The 27,579-nt window shown below is 40.5% G+C and overlaps 1 pseudogene; it reads right to left on the bottom strand.

The window, feature by feature from the left end:
• Window positions 1–1,730: 1,730 nt before the first annotated feature.
• On the bottom strand, window positions 1,731–2,287 carry LOC136379519 (developmental pluripotency-associated protein 3-like; annotated as a pseudogene).
• Window positions 2,288–27,579: the final 25,292 nt, after the last annotated feature.

The raw sequence follows: 27,579 nt of genomic DNA, 5'->3' as shown, positions 1-27,579 counted from the left end.
ATTTTAGAGGAGGTCCCAGGGGAGGATCTCAATAACACATCCATCACCTCTCTAGGTGTGTCCTGTTTGGCCAGCGCTAGGGCAGGGGGTCCTTAGTCAATGCAGCTGGTCCTGAGGTCAGCCATGGCATTACTCGTCTGGTTTTGCTTCTTTTCTGGGCCTGGATCTGGCCTATCATCTTTGCTCTGGTGACCTTCCGTACCTGGCCCATTCATCATCCTCACTCTGCTCTTGTCTGGCTGCCCAGCACAGCTGTACTACTCTGTTATGTTCAGTGTTTGATTGTGGAAACATCTGTAGCTTTTCTTCCTGGTGGCAGAGCATCAGAGGAAGGACAACAAAGAGTGCAAATGTTTTCTTAGTAATGTTTGACTGTGGTTTCCTTTCATTAACGGCATAAGTGCTGTTCTTCCTCCATTTCCTTTCTGGTCTCCATGAGGATCTAGAGTAGTTTAGATTCACTGCGACAAGCATTTGAGCTTTTTTGTCCTGGAGCTATGCAGCTCCTCTCCCCTGCTTAGGCCTCATTCAATGAGAAGTTCAAGCACAAACTGTCCACACTGTGGATGCGGAAACCCTGCTGCTTTCTCAAGAGCCTGTGTTGCAAAACCCAGTCCCGCTGGCTCCCATCGTTGAAAACTGAAAAGGGCTCTCTCTCAACTCACACACTTCTATAAGGTTTCTTGCTCTATTAACCTTTTCCCTCAATTTTCTTGCAAAATTATCTATGTTCAAATTATTGTCCTTAACAAGTATAGACCTGAGTGAAGGCTTTGCTTTTGGCTGGGGTTCTGAAAACTGGTTCTGCGTTTGATAACGTGAAGCTTCATAAAAGAACAGATTGTAGGGAAAAGGGAAAACTGAAAGCAAAATTTTGGGGGAAAGTGAAGTTGAAAATGAAATAGTCCAAATAAGAAATTTATTCATTAAATTCAACAGAGTGCACATTGATTAACAAGTGTACATAGACTTTAGGCCAGGGATCCCCAAACTTTTTACACAGGCGGCCAGTTCACTGTCCCTCAGACCATTGGAGGGCCGGACTATAAAAAAAAACAATGAACAAATCCCTATGCACACTGTACATATCTTATTTTAAAGTAAAAAAACAAAATGAGAACAAATACAGTATTTAAAATAAAGAATAAGTACATTTAAATCAACAAACTCACCAGTATTTCAATGGGAACTATGCTCCTCTCACTGACCACCAATGAAAGAGGTGCCCCTTCCAAAAGTGCGGCGGGGGCCGGATATATGGCCTCGGGGCCGCATGCGACCCGCAGGCCATAGTTTGGGGACCCCTGCTTTAGGCAAATATCACTATATCATTTGAATAGTCAATTATGTTGTATATCCATTACCCAAAGTCAAATCATTTTCTGTCACCTTATATTTGATTAATACCAATAAGACCCAATGTTTTCTTGTTTACATTCCTTCTACACAAGTTACTTGTCTCTAATTCTTGATATTGGGTTTCATTTTACTGACTTCAGGCTTCTAAAATACAACAGCACTCAAGATCTATTAGTGCTTCTTTGGGTCAAAAAAAAGGAAACAAAAGTAACTCAAATACATAAATTCTATATAAGTTACTGGCATCAAGGCAGACAAGGAAAAGATGCAAGAAAAAGCCATCACAGGGCTTCTATTATAGATTATCAAAATATTGCTCTACACTTTATCTTAGCATAAAGTAGTTTTCTCAAGCTGTTGCATAATGACCTTAATATTACTAGCAAGAAAAAATAGTACAAGAATAAGGTTTATGGCTAAGTTGACTCCATGTCATAATTATTCTCCATGCTAATATTATCAGTAAGATCTCCATAATATAGACAATTGTACAGCTACATTTAAATCTTCCGAATCTTGATTCAGTCCAATATTCTTCTCCTGTGGGTCTTTTTGAAGCAGAAACAGTGCAATATCTAATAACTTGTCACATCCTTTGCTTCCTTTCTTCCCGAGCAGTTGCCAATGCTCTCACTCCATGTCTTCTCCCATAAAGCATGCCTTGACCCAGCTCCAGTCCAAGCCTCTGTGAGTTTTTTTCTCTGTTCTGCCTTTGGGGTGAACATTCTGGTAGAGGGAAGGGAATTTAATACTAAGGTTAAGAGTCAAGTTACCAAGGTTCTTTGCTAGTACTCCTGAGACAGTTTGAGTGCCAGCTGAATCTTCTTTATGAGGTATATGAGAAGACTCCAGGGATTGAGGTTGGGTTAAGCTTCTTTGGTGAGTCTACTGGAAGTCTAGTCACAGCCTGAAGCTCCTCCCAAAGCATTTGAGCAAAAGGTGATGCTCAAATCTCTCAAATTACTGCAGAGTAGTCCAGAAAAAAAACTATATAGCCCAGAAAAGGCAAGACAATACCACATTCACAAACCCAAGGTTTATAGCAACCATACATCAAGCAAGCCTATCAATTCTAGTTGTTCCACAGAATTTGCTCAGTTGGTGTCTCTGTGTCACATGTTGGTAATTTTTACAATATTTAAAATTTTATTATTATTATTATATTTGTTATGGTGACCTGTGATCAATTATCTTGAATGTTACTATTGTAATTGTTTGGGGATATTATTATTCATTATTATTATTATTATTATTATTATAAAAGTGAACCTAAAAATGTGATGGAATTAGTGCAATCTCATGATAAAACTTTAAAGGATGAGAAGATGCTATTTATGGCTGAGCAAAAAAAGTGGTTTCTTGACATGGAATCTACTCTTGGTGATAATGTTGTGAAGATTGTTGAAATGACAACAAAGCATTTAGAATATTACATGAACTTAGTTGATAAAGCAGTGGCAAGGTTTGGCAAGGTTTGAGGATTGACTCCAATTTTAAAAGAAACTATTGTGGGTAAAATGTTGTTAAACAGCATCTCATGCTGCAGAGAAATTGTTCATGAAAGCAAGAATCAATTGATGCGGCCCTGGTCGGTTGGCTCAGTGGTAGAGCGTCGGACTGGCATGCAGGAGTCTTGGGTTCGATTCCTGGCCAGGGCACACAGGAGAAGCGTCCATCTGCTTCTCCACCCTTCCCCCTCCCCTTCCTCTCTGTCTCTCTCTTCCCCTCCCGCAGCCGAGGCTCCATTGGAGCAAAGATGGCCGGGGCGCTGGGGATGGCTCTATGGCCTCTGCCTCAGGTGCTGGAATGCCTCTGGTTGCAACAGAGCGAAGCCCCAGATGGGCAGAGCATCACCCCCTGGTGGGCATGCCGGGTGGATCCCGGTTGGGCGCATGCGGGAGTCTGTCTGACTGCCTCCCCATTTCCAACTTCAGAAAAATACAAAAAAAAAAAAAAAAAAAAAGGAATCAATTGATGCAACAAACTTCATTATTATCTTATTTTAAGAAATTTCCAAAACACCCCAACAGAAGCACTCAGCACCCTGTTAAATTGGCAGCCATCAACATCGAGGCAATGACTTCCCTCAGGCAGCAGCTCAACATCAAGAGAAGACTTGATTACGACTGGCTGAATGTCATCAGAAGATGGTTAGCATTTTTGAACAACAAAGCATATTTTAAAATTGTATTTATTGATTGATTTTAGAGAGAGAGAGAAACATTGTTATTCTACTAACTTATGCATTTATTGGTTGATCTTATATGTGCCCTGAACAGGGATAAAACACAAAACCTTGGCATATGAGGACAACACTGTAACCAACTGAGCTACCTAGCAGGGCTCAAAGCATTTTTTATTAATATTTGAACATTTTATTTTTAGAACTAATGCTCTTAGTATAGTATAAACTTAATAGACTATAGTATAGTATAAACACAGCTTTTATATGCGCTGAGAAACCAAAAAATATGTGTGATTGTATTTAGTGTTCTGGAACCGAACCTGCAATATCTCTGACGTATGCCTGTACATTTGTGGAAAGCTGTAGAATGTACACCACCAAAAGTGAACCCTGATTGTACAATATGACCTTTGGGTTATAATGACGTGTCAGTGTAGGTTGCTTGACTGTAACAATTGTACCACTGTGGAAGAGTGTTGATAGTAGGGAAAGCTGTACAAGAGGAAGTGGGCAAGGTGCATGTGGGAAACCTCTACCTTCCGCTCAGTTTTTTTGTGAACTTAAAACTAAAGTCTATTAAAAAAGAAAACACCGACCAACACATCTATTTTTTTTTTAAAAAAAGAAGTAAACATTTACAGAACTTAATGTGCCTCTAAGAAACTTTCAGTCATCTGAAATACAGTTTGAAACCCACCAAGTGAAATGTTCTTTTATTTCATAACTAATATAACACTATCGGAAACCACAGTAACTCTAGTTTGAGCACACACCTTGGAAGGAACTGTAGTAAATTTTTGCAAACATTTTCTTCGCTACTCGCTTCCCCTTATGAACCAAAATGTAGTCTTTAAATATTTTTACATTTAAGGAAAGAGATGCATAGAGATCAGCAGGTTGTTCCAGGTCACAGAGAAAATAGAAAAGTTAGTAAATAGGAAATAGAAAAGACAGCCTCAATCCAAGACTCTTGTATGCCAACTTGGCACTCCTTTATTCTGATCTTTTATTCCCTGGAGCTGGGTAGGACATAGAGATACCCACCATGCGAAAAACGCTGAGTACACAGAGTCCATCTGTGCATTTATTATGTTATTCTTTATCAATTTGAGAGACAGAGAGGAACACTGCTTTGTTCTTCCACTTATTTATGCATTTATTGGTTGATTATTGTATGTGACCAGGCAACCTTGGCAGATAGGGAGGATGCTCTAACCGACTGAACTAACCGGCCAGGGCTCATCTGTGCTTTTAACAGACTGTTTTTTGTTCTTCCCAGAAAGCTGCCTGAAGGATGGTGGCAGAACCTCTCATGTGCAGAAGGCAGAAGGCAAGTCTGGTGCTGCCCGGGAGGGTCTTCTCTGCCCCTTGGGTGAACTAAATGGAAAATGCTGAAGAGACCAGTTGAAAGAGGTTCTCATCTTTCCTGTTCTTCATTCAGGCATCCACTTATATTCTCTGAGTGGATATTATGTGAAGATACTGTTCTGGACACTGGGAGTATAGGAGTGGACAAGACAGAGAAGGTTTTGAGTCAGAGGAAATAGCAAAGGCCCAGATGCGTGGGAGGACTGGAGGATCCTGTGGTTGAACGGTGGTGAGAACGGAAGGGAAAAGGCCCTGGAGGAGAAGTGGGCAGGTGATGGAGGAGGATGTGAAGTGTCTGGGAAGGCCAGCAACGAGGCAGCGGTCTCACTGGTCTGTGGTTTATACCATTCAATCATGTTTCTCATAATCTGCTTAAGGCTTCCTCCCATTCCATGCCCATGTGCTGACCTCAATGTAGGTGGAGACGCTCTAGCTGAAACGGGAGGAGGCCTGCTGTGGTACCACCTCCTGTCAGGAAACTTAGTAGATTAAAAAGAGAGGGAAGAGAGAGAGAGACAACTGAGCTCTGTGTTTTGAACCACAGAGCTGGAACCAAGCCCTGCTGAAGGAAGCACAAACCAGAGCCTTGTTTTCCAAATGGCACTGCCCGCCAGGAACTCTTTTTTTAATTGATTTAAATTTATTGTGTTTACATGGATTCAAGTGTCCCACCGAATACATTTCCCCCACCCCCATGTTCCCTCAACATCCCCCTCGCCCCCCTCCCCCAATGCCCTCCCCCCCTTCCCTCCAGGATTTGCTTTTCTACTGTCTATAATGCTGTGTTATGTATATATAATTTCACCAATCTCTTTTCCTTCTCTGATCCCATCCTCTCATCCTCAGTCAGAATGGCACTCATCAAGAAAACAACACAGAATAAGTGCTGGCGAGGATGTGGAGAAAGGAGAACCCTCCTGCACTGCTGGTGGGAATGCAGACTGGTGCAGCCTCTGTGGAAAACAGTATGGAGATTCCTCAAAAAATTAAAAATGGAACTGCCTTTTGACTCAGCCATCCCATTTTTAGGAATATATCCTAAGAACCCCATATCACTGATTCAAAAGAAGAAATGCACTCCCATGTTTGTGGCAGCATTGTTTACAATAGCCAAAATCTGGAAACAGCCCAAGAGCCCGTCTGTGGCCGAGTGGATTAAAAAGCAGTGGTACATATACACAATGGAATACTATGGGGCCATGAAAAAGAAGGAAATCTTACCTTTTGCGACAACATGGATGGACCTGGAAACTATTATGTTAAGTGAAATAAGCCAGGCAGAGAAAGAGAAATATCATATGACCTCACTCATTTGAGGAATCCAATGAACAATGTGAACTGAGCAACGGAACAGAGGCAGAGGCAGGATCAAAGGGACCGCCAAGGCCTCTTCATGGGAAACAGTACTGGGAAAAGCCAGTCAGGTTCATTCTTATGATGCTTAGTATGTGTGTGTGCTTTAAAAGTGGGAGACAGTTTAGGGAGTGTTTCTTCAGCTGCCTGTTGCACAGTTTTCCAGTTCAGGGGGTTGGCATCTAACCATTCTTTATGATCCAGTAAAACTGAAGTTCCGTGGTCCTCTACAAACTGTCATTTCTCACTCCTCCTCAGGCCCTTTCTAGTCTAGCTAACTCAGATTCCTTCTTTACACCCTCAGTCACTTTCATCAGAAAACATTTCTGGCTTCTTCTCAGGCTGACATCAGCTGAATATATATATTTTTAATCTCATAGAGGCTTTTGTGTGAAGAAAGCAATGCAGTAGCTTGTGTTATCATAGTTTTAAATTAAAAAACCTTGCTTTTTGTAAGCTTTTAAATACAATTGCAAAAATCTAGTAAATTAAGAATTTTTAGGCAGAAATTAAGGACAGTTTGTACTTGTTCATTGTTAGGTTAGCTTATATATTTCACAAACAAAATGTGCATAAAATTCTTTAGATACTATATGTATGTAGCAGGAATCAAGGGGGACAGAGATGCCCAGGCAAGATGATGAAGGAAGTAGGATTTTAATAGCTGGGGGAGCAGCGTGACCCCAAAAGAGGCAGTAAATCACGAGCTCCCCGAAGTTAGATTCCTTACATCTTATTGATTATTTACCTTTTACAGAATACTTGTGTTCATGCAAGGGGCTCGTGATCCCTTTGTCTAGAGCAGGGGTCCCCAAACTACGGCCCATGGGCCACATGCGGCCCCCTGAGGCCATTTATCTGGCCCCCACTGCACTTCCAGAAGGGGCACCTCTTTCATTGGTGGTCAGTGAGAGGAGCATAGTTCCCGTTGAAATACTGGTCAGTTTGTTGATTTAAATTTACTTGTTCTTTATTTTAAATATTGTATTTGTTCCCGTTTTGTTTTTTTACTTTAAAATAAGATAAGTGCAGTGTGCATAGGGATTTGTTCATAGTTTTTTTTTATAGTCTGGCCCTCCAATGGTCTGAGGGACAGTGAACTGGCCGCCTGTGTAAAAAGTTTGGGGACCCCTGGTCTAGAGGTATATGTCACTCTTAGACTCCAGGAGGGTAGGGGAGGTTCTGATGGGGGAAGGGGTTTCCAGACCACCGGTCTCAGCTATGTACAAGTCCTGTTCTTCTTGCTTTGTTTTACACCCAGCTCCAGGCAACCTTTCAAAAACCTGTAGTTAACCTATAACTGGCTGACTCAGTTACCCCTCCAGGCCCCATTCCTTTGCATTCTTTTCTTTTTTTTTTTCCTTCTCAGAGAAGGGGGGGGGGGCTGCCCCTCCTTCCTCATTCAAACTTAATTACTTTATATTTTAAATGGATATAATTCAACAAACAAATGCATAAATTCAGTCATTTGAACATTTCTATGTATGGAAATACATTTTACAGAGCTGGTAAGTTACATTCCTGTCAATATTTCCACGTACAGTTAACATTTCATATAATGAATTTCCTCAAGAACCTTAAACACCTGAGAAAGTTGACATACAAACCCTATAAACCAAATCATCTTAGACACATACACAATGATAATAACGATAATAATGAAACTTAGATAGCACACTCTTCTTTTTTTTTTTATTATTATTATTTTTTTTTTTTGTATTTTTCCGAAGCTGGAAATGGGGAGAGACAGTCAGACAGACTCCCGCATGCACCCGACTGGGATCCACCCGGCATGCCCACCAGGAGGCGACACTCTGCCCACCAGGGGGCGATGCTCTGCCCCTCTGGGGTGTCGCTCCGTTGCGACCAGAGCCACTCCAGCGCCTGGGGCAGAGGCCAAGGAGCCATCCCCAGCGCCTGGGCCATCTTTGCTCCAATGGAGCCTCGCTGCGGGAGGGGAAGAGAGAGACAGAGAGGAAGGAGAGGGGGAGGGGTGGAGAAGCAGATGGGCGCTTCTCCTGTGTGCCCTGGCCAGAAATCGAACCCGGGATCCCTTGCATGCCAGGCCGACGCTCTACCACTGAGCCAACCGGCCAGGGCCGCACACTCTTCTTCTTGAGAGCACCCCCATGCCTTTCTTCCCTCTCAGGCACACATCTTTCTCTTTCCTCCTAAACTTTAAGGGTTCTTAAGAGACTTGCAACCAAAGGAGCAGCAGACAGCAGCAGCCCGTCGCAGGCCAACCCCCTAACTGCTCCAAGGCCCTCTCTTTCTGACTTTTCAGTGAGCTGCCAGCAGCCCCTCCTGGGCTCACGTCTTTCCTGTGGTGTTTACAGAGAGCCAAAGCTGCCCTGCTGAGACTCTCCTGTTGCTTCTTCTATCCCACGCCCTTCCTTGTTCCACTTTCCCCAGCTTTAATAAACATACTCTCAAAATTAAAAAAACACACACACATAAATTTACATGATTCTCTTAAGCATTTTAACAACTTAAAGTCATCAATTTTAGTCTTAAAGTTATAAATTCATAAATTTAGTAAATCGGATTCTCTTAACTATTGAAAACCAACTGCAAACATGAATGGGTAAAACCCTCTTTGTCTACTATATATGTTAGTTGCTTTTAAATATCTTTAATACAAAGCATACATAAAGCAGTTAAATATTTTGTTATATTTTCATAAAATAAATGTGTGCAAAAAAATCCAATAACATTATATCTATTTTTCGTCACCTATATGTTTATTTTTGTGTACAGTCTCGGGTTTGCAGGCCTTTACTTAACTAAGACAGACAGAATCATCATTTCAGGACCCCACAGTAGCTGAGGTTATATACTCATTGTCCTCGGTCATTGATTTGATACCAGTGCTGTGGACTGGGGTTACTGGTCATTGATCAAGGAATTAATGCCTGGAAGATGTGAACCAATACACAGCATATTTCAGGAAGATTTAGCTCAGGTGTACAGGGTAATCGCCTTTTCGGTGGTTCTGCTATGTCAATGGAGAACCCATTGGTATATCAATTTAGCATATTACGTAAGTCCTGGTCCTTTTCCCAGTTTCATCTTACTCAAACTTTATTATATACACTAACAATATTATATTACTTGATTCGGATAGATGAAACTGTAACACACACCCAGATTTCAATCTCTTTGCTTTCCTATTGGAATAACTAGGTGTTGCGCAAGTTTGCTGATTCCATTGCATTAGCAACCACCCTTATTCAAGCTTGACAAGGCAGTAAAGGAGGACAGAAGTGGAACCATAGGCATTAGCTTCCTAGAACCACTATAACAAAGTACCACAAAATGGGGTGCTTATTGTCTCATAATTTTGGAGGCTAGAAGTCTGAAATTAAGGTATTTTGGAGGGCCATGCTCTCTCTGACACCTGTAGGGAACAATCCTTCCTTGCCTCTTCTTAGCTTCTGGTGGTCTGCAGTAATCTTTGGCATTCCATGACTTGTAGATAAATCACTTCAATCTTCATTGTTCACATGGGAGTTCTCCCTGTGTCTGTCTTCACAGGGTATTTTTTATATGAGGACACCAGTCATATTGGATTAGAGGTTCAGCCTATGCTAGCACAACCCCATCTTAGATTAACTAATTATGTCTACACTGACTCTCTCTCCAAATAAAATTTAATTTCAAAGAACTAAGGGTAAGGTCTTCAACACCTCTTTTTGAGGAGGACAAAGCTCAATCCCTAACACCAAAGTAGAATCAACGGACTGTAGATCATGGTCATATAAAGTAGATTTCCTCAACCTGGCACTACTGACAGTTTGAATTGAATAACTCTTCTTTATAGAGGGCTGTCTCATGCATTGTAGGTAGTTTAGCAACATCCCTGGCCTCTACTTACTAGATTCCAGTAGCATTATCTTAGTTAGCATCCATTCTTGGCAACCATAAGTGTATACAGACATTTCCAAACTTCTCTTGGGGGGTTGGGGTGTGTGTGTGTTAAGATTTCCCTCAATTGAGAACCACAGAAAAAACTAAAGAAAACCATCCATAGCCCTGGACAGTTGGCTCAGTGGTAGAGCACTGGCCAGGCTTGTGGATGGCCTGGGTTCAATTTCTAGTTAGGGCAGACGGGAGAAGTGACCATCTGCTTTTCCACCCCCTTCCCCTCTTTCTTTCTCTCCCTCCCACAGCCATGGTTTAATTGATTCTAGTGAGTTGGCCCCAGAACTGAGGATGGCTCCATAGCCTCTGCTTCAAGTGTTAAAAATAGCTGAATTGCTGAGCAACCAAGCAATGAAGCAATGCCTCAGATGAGCAGAGCATCACCCCAGCTTGTGAGTATATCCTGATAGGGGCACATGCAGGAGTCTATCTCTCTGCCTCCTCTGCTCTCACTTAATTAAAAAATAAAACAAAACAATACAAAAAACCATCAATAAAGGATACTTGGAGTTGGAGGAAGTAAATAAAAGGTTGTTTTTATGGCAGTGGGAAATGTGAAAATGAGGTCATGAGGAGAAACTATTGCTATAATAATAAAGATTAGAATTATGATCAGAGAAGTGAGTGCCTGAGGAAGGTAAAGACTAGGTTTCTGGAGGGGAAGAAGCCAGGGAATTGAAAGAATCATCGATGTACATACTGATATAACTAATAATTAGTTTAGGAGACAATGACAGTTAGCTAAGAACTAAAATCTTTGAGGAATAAAAGAAAAAGACCTGAGGGAAGTAGATGACTAGAAGAAAAAGAAGGGATGAGTAAATTGATGGTTTGAGATTCAAACAAGGGGCTTTCCATGGAATCATAAAGGAAAATAGTGACGAGAGACAAAAAAGACACCTTCCAATGCCTTACTGCAGGTCAGTGGTCCAAGAAAAGCAAAACCATTACAGAGGGTTCGATTCCCGGCCAGGGCACACAAGAGAAGCGCCCATTTGCTTCTCCACCCCTCCGCCGTGCCTTCCTCTCTGTCTCTCTCTTCCCCTCCCGCAGCCAAGGCTCCATTGGAGCAAAGATGGCCCGGGCGCTGGGGATGGCTCTGTGGCCTCTGCCCCAGGCGCTAGAGTGGCTCTGGTCGCAACATGGCGACGCCCAGGATGGGCAGAGCATCGCCCCCTGGTGGGCAGAGCGTCGCCCCCTGGTGGGTGTGCCGGGTGGATCCCGGTCAGGCGCATGCGGGAGTCTGTCTGACTGTCTCTCCCTGTTTCCAGCTTCAGAAAAATGCAAAAACAAAACAAAACAAAACAAAACATTACAGAGGGTTGTTTGTAGGGGACACTGTCTTCAAGAGGTGTAGAGATGAAAGGAAACCTTCAGAAAAAAAGGTTGAGGACACAGAAGTGTCTGTTGATCACTGATCATGAGTTCTAAGGATCAGCATTGAGAATTTCAGGCATTGGGGGTCAGTGAGAAGTGGAGTGGGGGAAGGGATTCACAGTGCCTTATAAAGATTAGTGTCTGGAGGAATAAGTGTTTTCCTAGGAGTCAGCTCTGGGCTTCTTTCAGGGAATGACATAAACAGGGATAAAGACATGTCAGGTAATGCTGACAAAGATGGGGCAGATGTGGGGGGAGGAGTCTTGCTAACAGCATGCCAAGTTTTAGTACTCCTATTATGGTTATTCAGGGTCATTTTTCATGACACCTAATCAGGGGTCCCCAAACTTTTTACACAGGGGGCCAGTTCACTGTCTCTCAGACCGTTGGAGGGCCACCACATACAGTGCTCCTCTCACTGACCACCAGTGAAAGAGGTGCCCCTTCCGGAAGTGCGGCAGGGGGCCGGATAAATGGCCTCAAGGGGCCACATACGGCCCGCGGGCCATAGTTTGGGGACGCCTGCTTGAAATGGCAGCTCTGAGGGAAGAGGCCTCTGCTTCTGAGGGCAATCGTTTCTACCAGGAAGATGGGGGAAAAAAGGGGATTTGGGCTTTGGAAATTGCCTCGCCTGAGTCTGTACCCCAGCTGTGTTACTAAGGAAGAGGGGTCACTTTGCCTTTTTTGACACAAGCCACCTTGCACTTGTCTGTCAACCTCAGAAAATGATTGTGTCTACCTAATCATATGGCTCTCGGAGTATCTCAGCATATGAGCTGAAATTTTCCTAGGGGAAAAGATAGTTGAGTTGGTCAAAAAATGACATGCACTTTTAAGTTTTTCACCAAAAATTACCAAAAATATGCTAAAGTGTCTGCTGAGTTGTGCAGATATAAATAACTCAAGTTATGCTGTATTTTTTTTCATATTTTTGGCACTTTCATATAACCTATGGGAAGAAATACATATTATTTATGATCCATAGTACATACTCATGAGCATGTCATCAATCAACAGTTGCCCTTATCACTTGTTATGCACTCTAGTAATTTCTTTTTTCTCATTGTTTCATATAGTAACAATTTTAAGTTCATTTAATGAGCCCAAATTTGAAGGAATTTTAATCTATTCCACAAATAGTTATTGAGCACCTTTTATGTGCCTGGTTTCAATGGCCACTGGGATTACCAAGGTGATTAAGGTGTAGAGTCTGTTGCACAGACCGCTAAAGAAAATAAATCAAGTGCTATATTAAGCACCAAACTATAAAGTTGTTAAAGTATTATAGAATCTTAGCCTGGAAAAATGGAATACAGTCTTCAAGAGGAGAGAACACTTAGACCGTGCCTTGAAGGGAGAGCAGGACTTGTGAAGACAAAGAAAATGTATCATGAAGATGTGGATTCTGCTCCAAATGGTTGCTTCTTAAGTGGAGCTTTATTACAGAGTTTTGAGTTATATAAGTAGCACTTTACCACTTTTTCAAGTAGCTGTTTATGTAGAATTCTCTCTCTGTTGGCTGCCTTAACTATAGCCTCAGAAGAAATCTTCCAAAGAAAATCAGAGAACAGGATAGACTTGGATAAATAAATGATAAGTTAGAAAACCTTTACAGGTACAGTCATTTCCTCTGTATATGTTTGGGACATGTTCCAAGACTCCCAATGGATGCCTGAAATTGTGGACAGTATATAAATACTTATCAATAATAAAGTTTAATTTATAAATCAGCCTCAGTAAGAGATTAAAACAATAACTACTAATAGAATAGTCCAAATGTAAAAGTATACTGTAATAAAAGTTACATTGTGTTATTAAGTAAAATAAGGGTTACTGGAACACACATACCACAATAGTCAGCCTGATAACTGGGTCAGCTGCTAAGTGATTAATGGGCAGGCAATGTACACTGCGGAACGCCGGACAAAGGGATGGTTCACATCCTGGGCGAAATGGAGCTGGACGGTGAGAGATTTCATGACGCCACTCAGAACAGCGTGCAATTTAAAACTTATGAATTATTTCTGGATTTTTCACTTATTATTTTTGGACCATGGTTTGATTGCAGGTAACTGAAACTGTCAAAAGAGAAACCACGGATAAGGGGAGACTGCTGAATCTCAATAGGATAAGCTAGGAGAAGCACATACTGAGCTGGTGAGACCTAATCTCCGTGTCAGGCATTATTTATCATTTTGACAGTGCTAGAGCGACAGAGAACATTAAAACTCTCCACATCCAAGATACTTTCAATTTGCTGGGAAGGGGGACAGAGAAATTAAAAAAAAGGAAGACAGGCACTAGTGAGTGAAGCCATGAGATTAGGACATCTAGCCTTAGGGGAAGGGTGGGTTAGGAATCAGGGGGAACTTCCTGGAGGAGGGGGCACACAAAATTTAGAGTTACGTTATTTCTTTTGGTCAGAAGTTGCAAATTCAAGCTCTGTGAGGAGTCAAGCAGATAACCAATATGAATGAAGTAGACGGAGTATCAAACAAGTTGTGGTGGTGTCTGTGGCAAATCAAGAGCCATGGCTCGTCTAAAGAAAGCAGTGGGTCTGCCTCTAGAAGATTTAACAGGTTTTTAAAAACTGAGTCAGATTCTTCACTTTTATAGTACTGCAGGAATCAAAGGAGGATAAAAACGCCCAGACAGTTTGATGAAGGAAGTAGGATTTATTTAGCCAGTGGAGCAGCGTGATCCCAAAAGTGGCAACCAAGCATGTACTGCCTGAAGTTGATTTTCTTACAGGTTATATATATACCCTTTACAGAACACAGGTTTTCATGCAAGGGGCTCGTGACCCCTTTGTCTAGAAGTATATGTCACTCTCATGACTTCAGGATGGAAGGGTGAGTTTAGGTGGGTTCAGAGGATAAATGTTAGAATTTTTAAACATTGTTTCTTAAAAGCTTTTAAGAAAAGACAAGGGGAAGGAGTTTTCAGATAAGTTCTATCTTCCTTTCTTTGTTTAGCAAGTGGCCCCAGTCACCCTTTCAGAGAACTATAGGAAGTAGTTAATCTATAACTGGCTGACTCAATTGCCCCTGCGGCTCCCTTCCCTTGCATTCTTCTTGTTTCTTCCTCCTCAGGGATGAGCGGTAGAGGGCCTTACTTGTCCTTCTCTAATAAAATATTTTCTGATTTTGTTGAAATACTTTGTAGGCCAAACTGAGATCATTATTGGAAGTAACTATAACACCACATTGTGAATTAGTCCATTAGGTCACTTTATTCTTAACTAATGGGGACTAGTGTTTTCTAAGTCTCTCTTATGGGCTAGGTACCAGAAAAATAACTTTCATCATGTTAGAAACAAACAATGGTTTCAGAATGAGATAATAATCTGTGGAATCTTTGAGTAAACATAGAATGAAACACTAAAAATGGAAGGGAAGAAACAGAGTAAGAATGCTCTGGGAGAGGTATTCTTCTTTTCTTGTGCTTTTACTTTCTTGGCAGATTTGGGGAAAGGGAGATTCTCTAGCAAGGGTCTGCCTTGACTATTATCTTGGGTCAGTAGTAAATTAGTTTCCTTTCTTTCTTTTTAAATTTAGGAACTATTGTTATCTCACAAACAGAGTTTGTGGTCATGAGTTTTCAGAATTTCTACCTCTCACTGAACCTGATTTAGTTTCTGTATAGAGGATTATAGAGGAGAGGATGTAATGGGAACAGAAAGGTAAGTGAAAGAATGAGAACAAGGAAAGTTTGGGAAGGTAATGCGGATCACGTGGGCAGGCTTTCCCTACGTAGAAGCAGCCGCATCCCCAGTGGAAACCCAAGGGAGGGTGAACTATAGCACCTACTTTTCTCTCTCCCTTTTCCCATTTGTACCTGCCTTTTTTTCTCTCTCCTCTCTCTCTCTCTCTCTTTCTCTCTCCTTCCTTCCTTCCTTCCTTCCTTCCTTCCTTCCTTCCTTCCTTCCTTCCTTCCTTCCTTCCTTCTTTCCTTCCTTCTTTATTTCTTTCTTTTTTCATTTCTTAAATGAGACCTCCAACTGGATACACCAGGATTTGGAAAGATTAGAGGCAGAGACAGGTTAATACTGCTGTTTACTAGTCTTCCAAGAACCTCTGAAACACAAACAGAAATGTGGTCATTTCATTAGAACCAAGGCACGAAGCAAAGCTTTGTCAAAAAATCAAAGAGCCAAAGAACACCCTGTACCCAAGTGTAAAGCCAGGAGCCGCCATCGGGGCCATTCACATGCAGGTTCGCATTGGATTCGGACAGTCGGTAAAGAAACAACGGAGCCACAAACTGGTGGGCCATAGTCTTTAATTCTAGCTTGCACCCGGCGGGCAAGTAAAAAACACACACTGGGCTCCAAAACCCAATCACATTCAGTGCTCACAAAGCTACTGATTTATCCGAGTTTCCTAGAATCAAAGGTTTCTAGCTCACCAGACTTATTCTCCTCTGTTCCCCATCTCCTTCCTTATCCCAGATACAAACTCTACACAAACTGGCATCTCACTCAGCACTCCACCATCTTAGCTGCTTCTCCTGGCCTCCCCACGTGGCCTCCTTCCGCTGCTGGCTCTATTCTCTCTGCTCTCTCATGCTAACCTCAGGAACCAAGAGGGCAAGCTCCCGTTCTACCCCTATTTTATAGTGTAGATTCAAAACCCTTAATCCAATATACAAAATAGGGAAGTCTCTAGTAGAGTCACTTCTCTGAGGCATGATTGGATTGTACCACCCCACATCAAAAAGGGTGGGAAAGGCCTAATCCCAAAACCAAGCCCCAGGCTACAACGATCCCCAACACACATTAATATCACCTGGGTGACGGCCTCCACGTGGGCGGCGTCATCTTTAACAAAGTGAGCATAATACATTTTATCTGCCCAACACCAAGGTTGCTGCCTATTTTGTTGACAGATCTTTTAAAATATTCTGCCTATAGTCCCTGTAAGTATTACTCAAACCATAAACTCTGACTTTAATTGTAATAAAAACCCTGAAGCGTTTTCCTAGGGAGCAAAATGAGTGTTCAAAAGTTAAAAAGGGAAGGGGAGGTCTTTACTATGAATAACTTGTAAGTAAACGTTGCCATTTCCAGGTCTGTTCTGGGTCACTTGAGACAATCAGATGAATCCATTGGAAGAGAGAAGTAGGAGCTCTTCAAGGAAAATGAGTACTCTCACTAGTTATGCCATGATAACTAACAGATTTTCTTCTCCCAAAACCATCTCCGGTTTTACTAGTTACCAAGTTGCTGCAGCCTCTGTCATGAGGGAGCTCCAAAGCATAGATATCAGCAATTTATTTCTAGCTCTAGGGGTCTAATACTTAGAAGTGAAACATAAAACCATCATTAAGGAGGGACATACAGTATGAGAGAGAACAAATATTCATTCAGCACCAGTGCCAAGCACAAGGCTGGGCACTGAAATGGGCATGGCAGAGTATGTCCATTACCTGCTCATTCAAAAGGAGCCCGACCATCTTTTCAACATAACAATCAAATATGTTTTCATATGTCTTATGATTTCTCTTGCAATGCAATTTCCTCAGAAACTTACAAAGCTTCCGTAGTTCTCTTCTACCAGTGATTCCTGTGTCCAGGAAACATTCAATACTCTTTTCTAGATATAGTTGTTCAGCCTGACCTTCTTCTTTGCTTATCCACCTTCTTACCTCCCCATTTCTTTCTCAACTTAATGGCAACTAATTTGAAGGTTATTAGACTACAGCAAGATGCAATCGATTGCATTGTTTTTCCCCCAAGTAACTAAAGACTAAAAAAAGCTAAGAAATATATCTGATAAAGGACTATTATCCAAAATTTACAAGCAACTCTTATAATTCAACAATAAGAAAACAGACAACATGATTAAAAAATGGGCCAAAGACCTCAATAGACCCCTCATTAGAGAAGATATGCAGATGGCAATTAGGTATCTGAAAAGACGTTCCACATCAACGAAATGCTACTGAGCACCTCTGTGAATCACGACAGGAACTCTCATTTATTTTGGGGGGCTGTAAAATGGGTGGGAAGGCAGCCACTTTGGCAGTTTTTTAACAAATTAAACATACTCTAATCATATGATCCAGTAATCACAGTCCTTGATATTTACCCAAATGAGTCAAAAAACTGTCTATTTTAAAATGTGCACAGGAATGTTTATAGCAGCTTTATTCATAATTGTGGAAACTTGGAAGCAACCATGATGTTCTTGGTAAATGGATAATTAATCAGACAATAAAATATCATGTAGTGCTGGGGGCCGGGGAGGAAAAAGAAAACCTATTAAGCCATGACAAAACACAGAGGAACCTTACATACATGATGTTCCTAAGTGAAAGAAGACAATTTGAAAATACTATGCACTATATGATTGATCTCAATTATATGACATTCTTTAAAAGACAAAACTGTGGAGATAGTAAAAAAAAAAAATCAGGGGGTGAGGGAGATGGTGGGGGTGTTAAATAGAAAGAGATGAGATCACACAGGGAAAGACTACAAAATGAGAAATGAAAGGTTTTATATCCAAGCTTTTAAGAGCTGCAGAATTTAAAGGTCAGGCACAGGAAGATAAGAAAAAAAATCAAGAGCACATAAGGTTGTAGAGATGATAGTGCAGAGAGTTTCAATTCAACTTAACAACCCTTACCTGTGGCTTCCTAAAAGCCATCTAATCAGATAACCTAATTGGATTCAAAATATTAATTCTTTACCATCTCTAAGGCAAGGGAAATTATATAACTGACTGTAAGGCACCTGCAATTATGAGAGTTTTGAGTCCCTGGGCAGGCTAGTGGCACAAAAAAAGAGGTTATAATATTAAGAAGGCAACTTCTTTGTTTGCCTGTAGAAAAATGTTTCCTTTTTAAGTGGAGAAAGCATCAGATGAGTCAACTTCAGGGAGATGGCTGAAGAGATAGGAAGCTCTGCCAGGTATTCCCAATCTATATTTTCCAGGCAAGATCAACATTGGCTTTTTCCTACTTTGGAAATTAATCTTCCTGTTTGGACCTAACCATATTATTCTAAACCCAACCAGAAATAAGGAACAATACTGTGAGTAAAATCTGGGGATTCCCAAGAAGTGATTCCAGAAAAATATAGTCAGAAATATGTTAATCTGAGGAAATAAAAACATAATAGTCTTAAAAGACACTCAAGTTCATGCAATGAACTTTCCCTCCTGACCATTCAGCACTGAACCACTACTCAGTTACAAAGGCTAATGACTTCATAACTCAACCCTTCACACTCTTGAGCTTTTTCTAATGATTAGAGTTTATCCTTTTACATTATTCCAGTTGGTTCTAGTTCTCTTTTCTGGATCTCTGTTTTATTTTCCTAGGGCTACCACTTCAAACTAAGAGTAAGGACACTCTAGTCACAAAGACAGTGATACTCCCAAAGGGTGTGAAGTAAAAATTCCTCCCACTATTTGACAAAGCATTGAAAGAGAGTCATCCCAACTGATTAAGAAAGCTCTCTGTCACGTATCCTTATGGTGATTTTCTTGAATTTCAAAGCAAATCCTGTGTGACTACTTCCCACTATGACCTTTGTCAAGAGAGTGGTTGTATATACTGGGGAACAAAATTTTTGTTGCATCCACAAAAACACTTGTTCTTACCAAATTCGAGTGTGCTGATCTCAAATATGACATTAGTTTTTCTCTGTAAGCTACAGGGTTTTTTTTTGCAATTGAAGATTTTAGATTTTCATCTTATTGTAAAATTTTCAACATTTAGTTTAACATAATGAAATAGAATGTCTTCTTGGGCATCATCTTTGTGAAAATATAATAATTTAGATAATGCAGTAAATATGCTAATACACTAAAAGATATGATTGCACCAGAATTTTTCTACTATTTCAAAATAGAACATATTAAAACACTTATTTTAATCATAAAATTTGCGCAAAGCTTATTTAAATTCTTTTCAGGCAAAAATTTGTGTTTATAGCTCTTGCATTTGTGTACTTGTTGAGGACAATCTTGCTTAATGCTCCAGCAGTAGTCTGCTCATCACTATCAGCTCCAAGATTTTTGGGAAACTTATCAAGGTGACTGTTCAGGAAGTAAATCTTAACACTCATGTTATATCCAATGTTGCGGAAAGCCAACAGCATCCTTTGAACCAGAAGTTCATAGTTTTCTACTTTTTTGTTGCCAAGGAAATTCTTTGTAACTGCCACAAAAAACTGTCATGCTGCTTTCTCCTTATTCATCTTCCTGGCAAATTCTTCGTCACGTATGCGGGTTCAAATTTGAAGTCCATCAAATACACCTGCTTTTATCTTCTTGAAAGACAAGGCAGGAAAAGCAGAAATAATATGTTGAAAGCATTCACTTTCTCTATTCAAAGCCTGAACAAGCTACTTCATTAAGCCAAATTTGATGTAAAGTGGGGGAAAAATGATCCTGCCTCAATTAACTACAGTTTCAATCATACAATATTTTGCATCCCTACCTCCAGAGCTTCACATTTCAGCCACTCCTGTGTCCAATGTTTCTCTCGAGCTCAGCTGTCACACAAACACAGAAAGCAAGGATACTTCGTGAAACCTCTCTGTTGTCCTAGCAGAAAATTTACCATTTTAAGATCCACACAAATGATCCAGTTTTGCTCCTCATACTTCAGAAAGTCGAGGACAATTTTTATATCATTATAATCTTCTCACAGATGAGTTGAATAACCAATTGGAACCCTGCATAAACATTACCATTGTGTAGGAGAACACATTTCAGACTCCATTTAGAGCTGTCAAGAAATAGCCGCCATTCTATTGGACTATAAGTGATTAATACCTAGCTGGCTGAGAAGACTACTGATGTCATGACAGTAAACAAAGTATTTGTCTTTGGGGAAAACAAGTCCACAACGATTTGTTCACGCCTCTTGAAATGGAATACTTTAGCTGACAGGTGAAGTACAGTCTTTCCTTGAAGCCTGGAGGCTAATAACTCAGCTGCTTTCTTTAATAGGCCCAAATCTCTTACTAAGTCATTCAATTCAGGTTGGCTAAACTGCTAAGGTGTTAATGACTGCTTGGCATCAGAAGAGGACCCTTCAGATTCTACAACCATTTCCTCATGCATCTTATCAAAATACACTTGATCACCATGTTCACTTTTATTTCTTAGAAGAAATAAAACCATTGAAAACTGGAACCGGGAGTGTCTCAGAGTGTGGGATAGGTCATATTGCTGAAGGAATATTAGGATATGTGATCATATGCCATTTTTTCTTGCTGATGCCCTTAGTATGGATCAGACAGAAATAAGTCACTGCTGTGATGCTTAGGTACACGCCAAACCATGGGACTACCAAAAGGCATTCCTTTGCATTTTCCTTTTTGTCCAGTCACGAAGCATTTCCTCATAATCATGACACACAAATATGAGGAGCCCAATTCTTGTCTTGCTCGCAAAGGGTAACTTGAAAATAGGCAATATATGCACGTGTCACAAATGATGAAATATTGTGCCTTGGACGTTTAAGTGTGTAACAGTCACATATATAACAGAAGGTGTCAGGACTATTCTTACATTTACGCCTACTCAAAGAAGCCACGATTCAATCTTAAAACATAATAAGAGGATGTTTTTATCAGATAATTTTTTACATTTAAAAACAACTACAATTATGTAAAAGTGATGTTTGTAAAACATTAATTGCCTCGTGGTTATGTTCAATGCAAGAGTTGTTGCGCATGCACATGCAAAAACAGCTTTGCTGAAAACAATCAAAATTATTCTAGCCAAAGGAGAATTTCCCAGAATTTAAGCATAAGACTGTAACTACATATTGTTTACCAAATCAGAGGTTTACCTGCTCACTGCCAAAGAAGCTAGAGTTATATCAACAGCAATGATGGAAATAGCATTAAACCTCATACAGAGGGAAGCAGGCCAGGAAAGTTTTTGATTGCAGTAAGTGCTGAAGTCCTAAAACTAAATTTAAATGTAGAAAATGGTTTTCCTCTGCTGAGTCAGTACCCCTTACCAGAGCCTGTCAGACCACACAGCTATAGTGGGAGTTTCTGTTGCCTGCCTTTCTTATCTATCCTGGCAAAGGAGTGAGGTTTGTGGGATTTCACTGAGTCACTTGACATTTCTAGGCCTCAGTTTCCTCATCTCTGAAGTTCTCTCTAACTCTGACTTTCTGTGATTCGTACATGGTGTCTTCCAGGGAGACTCACATGATGCTCTGCCTGCTGGCCTGCGTCAGCAAGTTTCAGCTTACCTAGGGGCATTCACGCCCGTCAACTCTTGAGACTCTATGTCTCAAAGGGTAGCTAACCTTTGTTTATACAAGAGAGTGGCTTTTGAAGACACCTTGGGGGTAAAACCCAGTCAAATCAAACACAAGTTAATAGGCCTGAAGATCCCTCAAGGAATACATTCTCTTTTGCAAAGGCATTTTTAAAGTAAAGAGAGTTGTAAGACAAAGCACAGAGAAGCAGTTCCTTGGCTTCCAATCATGTCTGGGCAGCTGTAGATGAACTTGGCCTCTTATAAACCCACTGGAACAAGTGGAAAGGGGGGATATAATTCTAGGCTATTTTTAGGCTGTTTCACAACACTGGTCTAGTTCAGCCTTACCCATACAGTAGAATGTGTTTTCATCAGACTGCTCATTGTCACTGAAATTTCAGCGCTTCCTGGTATTTCTAAGTTAAGAGCCATCTGGCTTACTAATTATTACATTACTTAAAAACAAGTAAAACCATATCCTGCCTTAATTTTTACAAAATATATTTAGAATGTCTTTTAGTTATAAGGGAAACCAACAGGCATACAAGTTTAGGAAATTACTGATGCAGACTAAACATCAGATAGAATCACGTGGTGTTTGAAGTGCCTCTTCTGGGCAGCTGGGCTTCAGTGTCTTTCTTCTGTTGGACTAAAAAGAGAAGGCTACTTCCAGAAAAACATAACTCCTTTTTTGAGTTACAACCCTTTGAGTTGAATTTTCCATTATCCAGATTACTATGATTTTGGTTAAAAGTATCAAAGTATCTGTTGAGTGCTCTGGAGCCTTTCAAGTTCTGACAAGATTTTTCCATCAGGTCTGATAAAGCAACATAACTCTAAGGAGAAAATTCAAGGACATCCATTTTGGCATTCCCTTTAAGTGTCATGGGAGGCTCTTTGCCATCTCTGATGGCAGGTTGTGGCTGTTAATACTCCGGAGTAAGATGGCAAAACTATATTCAGAAAGCCAAATGCTAAACAGCAAGAACTTTAACTTCTGTGTGTTTTATTCCTTTTGCCTCATCCTCAGTGCAAGGAAAGGCCAGTGGTTCTGGATGGTGTGCTGGAGTGTCCGCTTCTGTTGAAGCAAAGTCCTGCAGGTTTTCTCTCTGCTCAGCCAAAAGACAACTCCCCCTGCCAGCCCTCCTATTTCCTCTTCAACCCCACATCCCACATCAACTTCTGGACAAGGAGGGGCTGACTGTAGGGGTGAGAAGGAATTGGAAAGCAACTAAGGACATGAGACCATGTGCTATTTCAGTGGGAGTTCAGGGGTTACAGGGCAAATATGCCTCCGCACATAAACTTGCACTTGAGCCTTCTAGTCACTAAGACAGATGGTACATACATAGTACATAATTGAGAAAATGTAAACTCAGAATAAGTGATTGGAATTTAAACCCCATTCTTTTGGCTCTTAATTCATTATGCTTGTTCTAGGCCCCATGACCATCAATTACTAAAAGTCTGTTTCCTCTTCTCCTATAAGCAGAAAGAATGTTTCCATGTAAAGATGTCTGAACTACTCGTTCCTCCCACTGAAAAGACACACTTCTGCATGAGCTCTGAACAGAATCCACCTGGCAACCCCTGCCTGGGCTGATGGTCCACCCATCTGGAGCCACTGCTCCATTGCTCAGCAACTGAACTATTTTACTTAGTGCCTGAGCTCATGCCATCCTCAGCGACCAGGGCCAACTTGCTCATTCAAGCCATGGCTGCAAGAGAGGTAGCAAGAGAAAGAGAAAAAAAACAGAGAGAAGGCGGAGGGGTGGAGAAGCAGATGGTCGCTTCTCCTGTGTGCCCTGACCAGGAATCAAATCCAGGACTTCCACATGCCGGGCCAATGCTCTGCTGCTGAGCCAACCAGCCAGGGCCCACATAAAATTAATTTTTTTTTTTAACAAATATACATTGATTGCTTGTACTAGTTGCTCAGAAAAAGTAAGCAAACAAGCAAACAGATGAAAAAAAAAACTTGACCCTCATAAAGTTTACAATCTAACAAAAGAAGACAGATAATGAACAAAAAAAAATGAGTAAAGTATATTGCATACTAGATGGTGATGAGCACAATGGAGAAAATAAAGCAAGAGAAGTAGAGAGCGTTTGCTGGGACAGGGCTTATATGGTTATCTGTGTGTGTGTATGGGGGGGGAGTCAGTATTCTGGCAGAGAGAGGAGTTAGTGCTAAAGCCCTGAAATGGAAGCATGACTGAGTGTCAGTGAAATAGCAAGGAAGCTAGTGTGGTTGGAAGAACAAAATCAGGAGAAAGAAAAGTAAAAGATGATTTCAGAGAGTGTCAGGGAGCCCAGTCATGTACAGCATGGGAGCTCATGTAAAATCTTTGGCTCCTACTCTAAATAAGATGGGAAGTACTCGAAAATTTTGTGTAGAAGAATGACATGATTTGTCTTTTTTGACATACTTTAGGAGCAGAAACAAGGAGATTAACTTAAAAATTATGGGAACAATCTAGGAGAGAAACAATGATGGTGGAGGCCAGGTGATCGAGTTGGGAGTAGGAGCTGGATTCCAAGCACACTGACAGAACAAACAGGACACACTGACAGGTAGGATGTGGGATGAATCACAGGATGAACAGAGGGGACAGGGAGGGCACTAAGCAGGAAACCTGGGATTTTAAATTGGATTTTCAGCCCCCTCTCACATTCACAGACTTACCTGAGGAAAGTCACTGAAAAGCCTCATTTTCCACACCTACAAGTATGTACTTAAATACCTTCCAGGCCTCATAAAGCTCAAATGCATATGATGTCTATACAAAAGGTAGCTTGCTTTGAATTAGGTAACAGATCTGTGTGACCTTGTGCAAGTTCATTAATTAGCCCGAGCAACTGTGATAGGGATATGGAAGTCAAATCTGGAATGCTTTGAGAAACAACATTACAGTTTTGAAAAATTAATATGGGAAGTTTCATTTTAAAAAAGTAGGCCTTGGCTGGTGGTTCAGTAGATAGAGCATTGGCTGGCATATAGATGTCCAGAGTTTAATTCCTGGTCAGGCACACAAGGGAATTGACTATCTACTTCTCCACCCTTCCCTCTTCTCTTTCTCTCCCTTTTCCTCTCCTGCAGCCATGGCTCAATTGATTCTAGTGTGGCCCTGAGCACTGAGGATAGGTCCATAGGAGTGCAACAGCCTCAGGTGCTAAAAATAGCTCAGTACTGAAGCATCAGCCCAAGATGGGGTTGCAGGGTGCATTCCAGTTAGGGCACACGCAGAAGTCTGCCTCACTATCTCCCTTCCTCTCACTTAAAAAAAAAAGTAAAATCTCTTTCTTGATGATCTAAGAATAACAATAGAAGAAAGTTGGTCCAAAGAAACTATTTTAACCAAAGCTTTATGAACCCTAGTCATAAAGTGGATTGTGTGTTCTTCAGACCTGAGTTTATGAAATGTTACCTAGTTGGTGATTCATAAATTCCTACTCCCTCCTCTTCAAAATTCGCACCTTCCAGTTTTAGTTTTAGTTTTATTTAAGCACAAAAGGCTTCTTTTCTTTCTTTCCCCTGTCTCTGAGCAGGTTTACCACCACCCTGGAATTTTTCTAAATTTTTACTAACAAAAGAAACTAGGTGATCAAGTTATTTTAAGTAACTTGAATGTTTACAATTTTCCTAATCTGGCTTAAATATGCAAAGCTCAAACTGCTTCTTTCCCATTCACAAATTCAGAAAAGCACTACTGGATGAGTTAGTAGGAGCTGGCAAGCCCATTCCAGCAGTGGGAAAGCAGGAGTCACAGGCAAATCCGGTGTTCCACAGGCCTCAGATCTGCCTTCTCAGAGATGCCAGCTCTGTTATGTCCTCCTTTTCCTCTCCTCATTCTCTATAACCCTCCTAAATCGTGTCCATCGAAACATACCTAAGTCCAAATTTCTCAATATCCTGCAAAGTAACTGATAACCCATTTAATATGCCAACTTAAGTCAAATTATTAGACATTGAAGAAGAATTAGTTCAGTGAATTAATTCAATTAATTCATTGAAGAAGAATTAGTAAAGGACTCTCAGTACTTAAAAAGGAACTCCCAGAAAGGTAGTGATTAGAATGTTTAGGCACTGTAAAGATAGCTGTTTAGTACAGAGATCTTCCTCTGAGAAAGACTCATGAAATTTTCTCATAAGGTGGTCTCATTCTTTGCCTATACTTTAAGTGAGCAGTCTTCAGTGTTGTCTCTGAGACCACTTCAGAGATCCATAAAATCAAGAGTACTGTCACGATCACATTAACACATTATTTGCCTTTCTCATTCTCATTGTATCACAAGTGAGGTGTGGAATTTTCCAGAAGCTACATGATGTAGGGTGTTGACATCACTCTGCAGGCTAATAGAATGTGGGCTTGTACATTTTTGTTTTTAAAATTTATCAGTTTAATTTCAGATAATGTAAAAATCAACAAATATAATGCATTTTACAAAGAAACCCTTTGGGTTCTTCAGTAATGTTTTTAAGTGTGTAAAGTGGTCTCAAGACCTACATATTTGAGAACTGCTGCTTTCAGTTATCCTGCCTGATCTGGTAGCTGAGATACCAGAAATATTGCAAAACCAGGAGCAGGGTAGTAATTCCTACTAAATTTAAAACCATGTGAGGTAATCAGTTTGCAAAAGATGGCCAGTCTATCCCAGAGGTAAGAAAAAAAGAGTCATAAGGCAAGTCTAAAAGCAAAACTAAGAGTACACCTAAGAATGTGCTCCAGAATTGGCAGGGTCACGCCAAAAGGGTGCAGGCAACAACTTGAAGGATCTCCAGATCAGGGACATCTGATGTGTGACCTTGTGATTAATCAAAAACGTCAATGGCATGTTTGGCGAATGAGAGATAGAGAAGAAAGTAGGGTTTCACACACAGAGGGAAAAGATAAGAATTATCATTAATGTACACGTTCCACATTTCCCAAGAGAATATCATAAACCAAATATTTAGAGTTGACACTTTTAATTCTTCATTATCTTATACAAATGTAAGAAATAATACAGAATTAAATAATATCTGAAAAAGCTTACTAAATATATAAATACCCACTTCAACAGTGAAGACAACTTAAGTTTTAGTTCCTAGGTCACTGGATAGGACAAGAAAGCAAAAATTACTAAAAAAGTCACCAATATAGTTTTAAGATTATTAAAGAGTTCAAAAATTGTTCCACTAGCTAAAACAACATATTTAGAACACAAGGAATTGTATACCCATACATGCTTCCTCTGCTACTATAAAAAGTGAACTCACGGGAAAAGAATTCTGGAGAAACAAAGCATTTGAACTGATTGCCATTTAGGAAACCTCTTAAATGTCTGTTTTTATAATATAGCTTCATTATACTAGTCTGAATTCAGAATGATTAAACAAGGGCCAGGTCATATTATGAGACAAATGGACAAGGAATGCATGCTTTTTTTTAAACATGTGAGCTGCTGTCTAAGACTAACAGTATTTATTCTGCTATAAAAATAAGTAAGTAAAGTTAAGGTTGCCAATGTTATTTCACAATAAATTCAGTCTCATTTTCACTGCGGTAAATGTCACAGAAATACATGAAGAACAGCAGTAAAACCAAGGGTTCTAGAGAGGCAAGCTATTAACAAAGCAGTAAGCAGGCAGTTGAGTAGATACCAAGTGACAAGAAAACAGACTCATAGACCGAAGAACAATAAGGGAAGAACATCTGGAATAGCCACAGAAAAGCAAAAGGTAATCTCAAAAGTTCTTTGGTCCTTAACCTTTCCAAGTTCTTTTTTCTCTCTTTTTCA

This window comes from Saccopteryx leptura, chromosome 8 (assembly GCF_036850995.1).
Source record: "Saccopteryx leptura isolate mSacLep1 chromosome 8, mSacLep1_pri_phased_curated, whole genome shotgun sequence".
Classification (NCBI taxonomy): Eukaryota; Metazoa; Chordata; class Mammalia; order Chiroptera; family Emballonuridae; genus Saccopteryx; species Saccopteryx leptura.
This window is presented reverse-complemented; position numbering and strand designations above follow the sequence as displayed.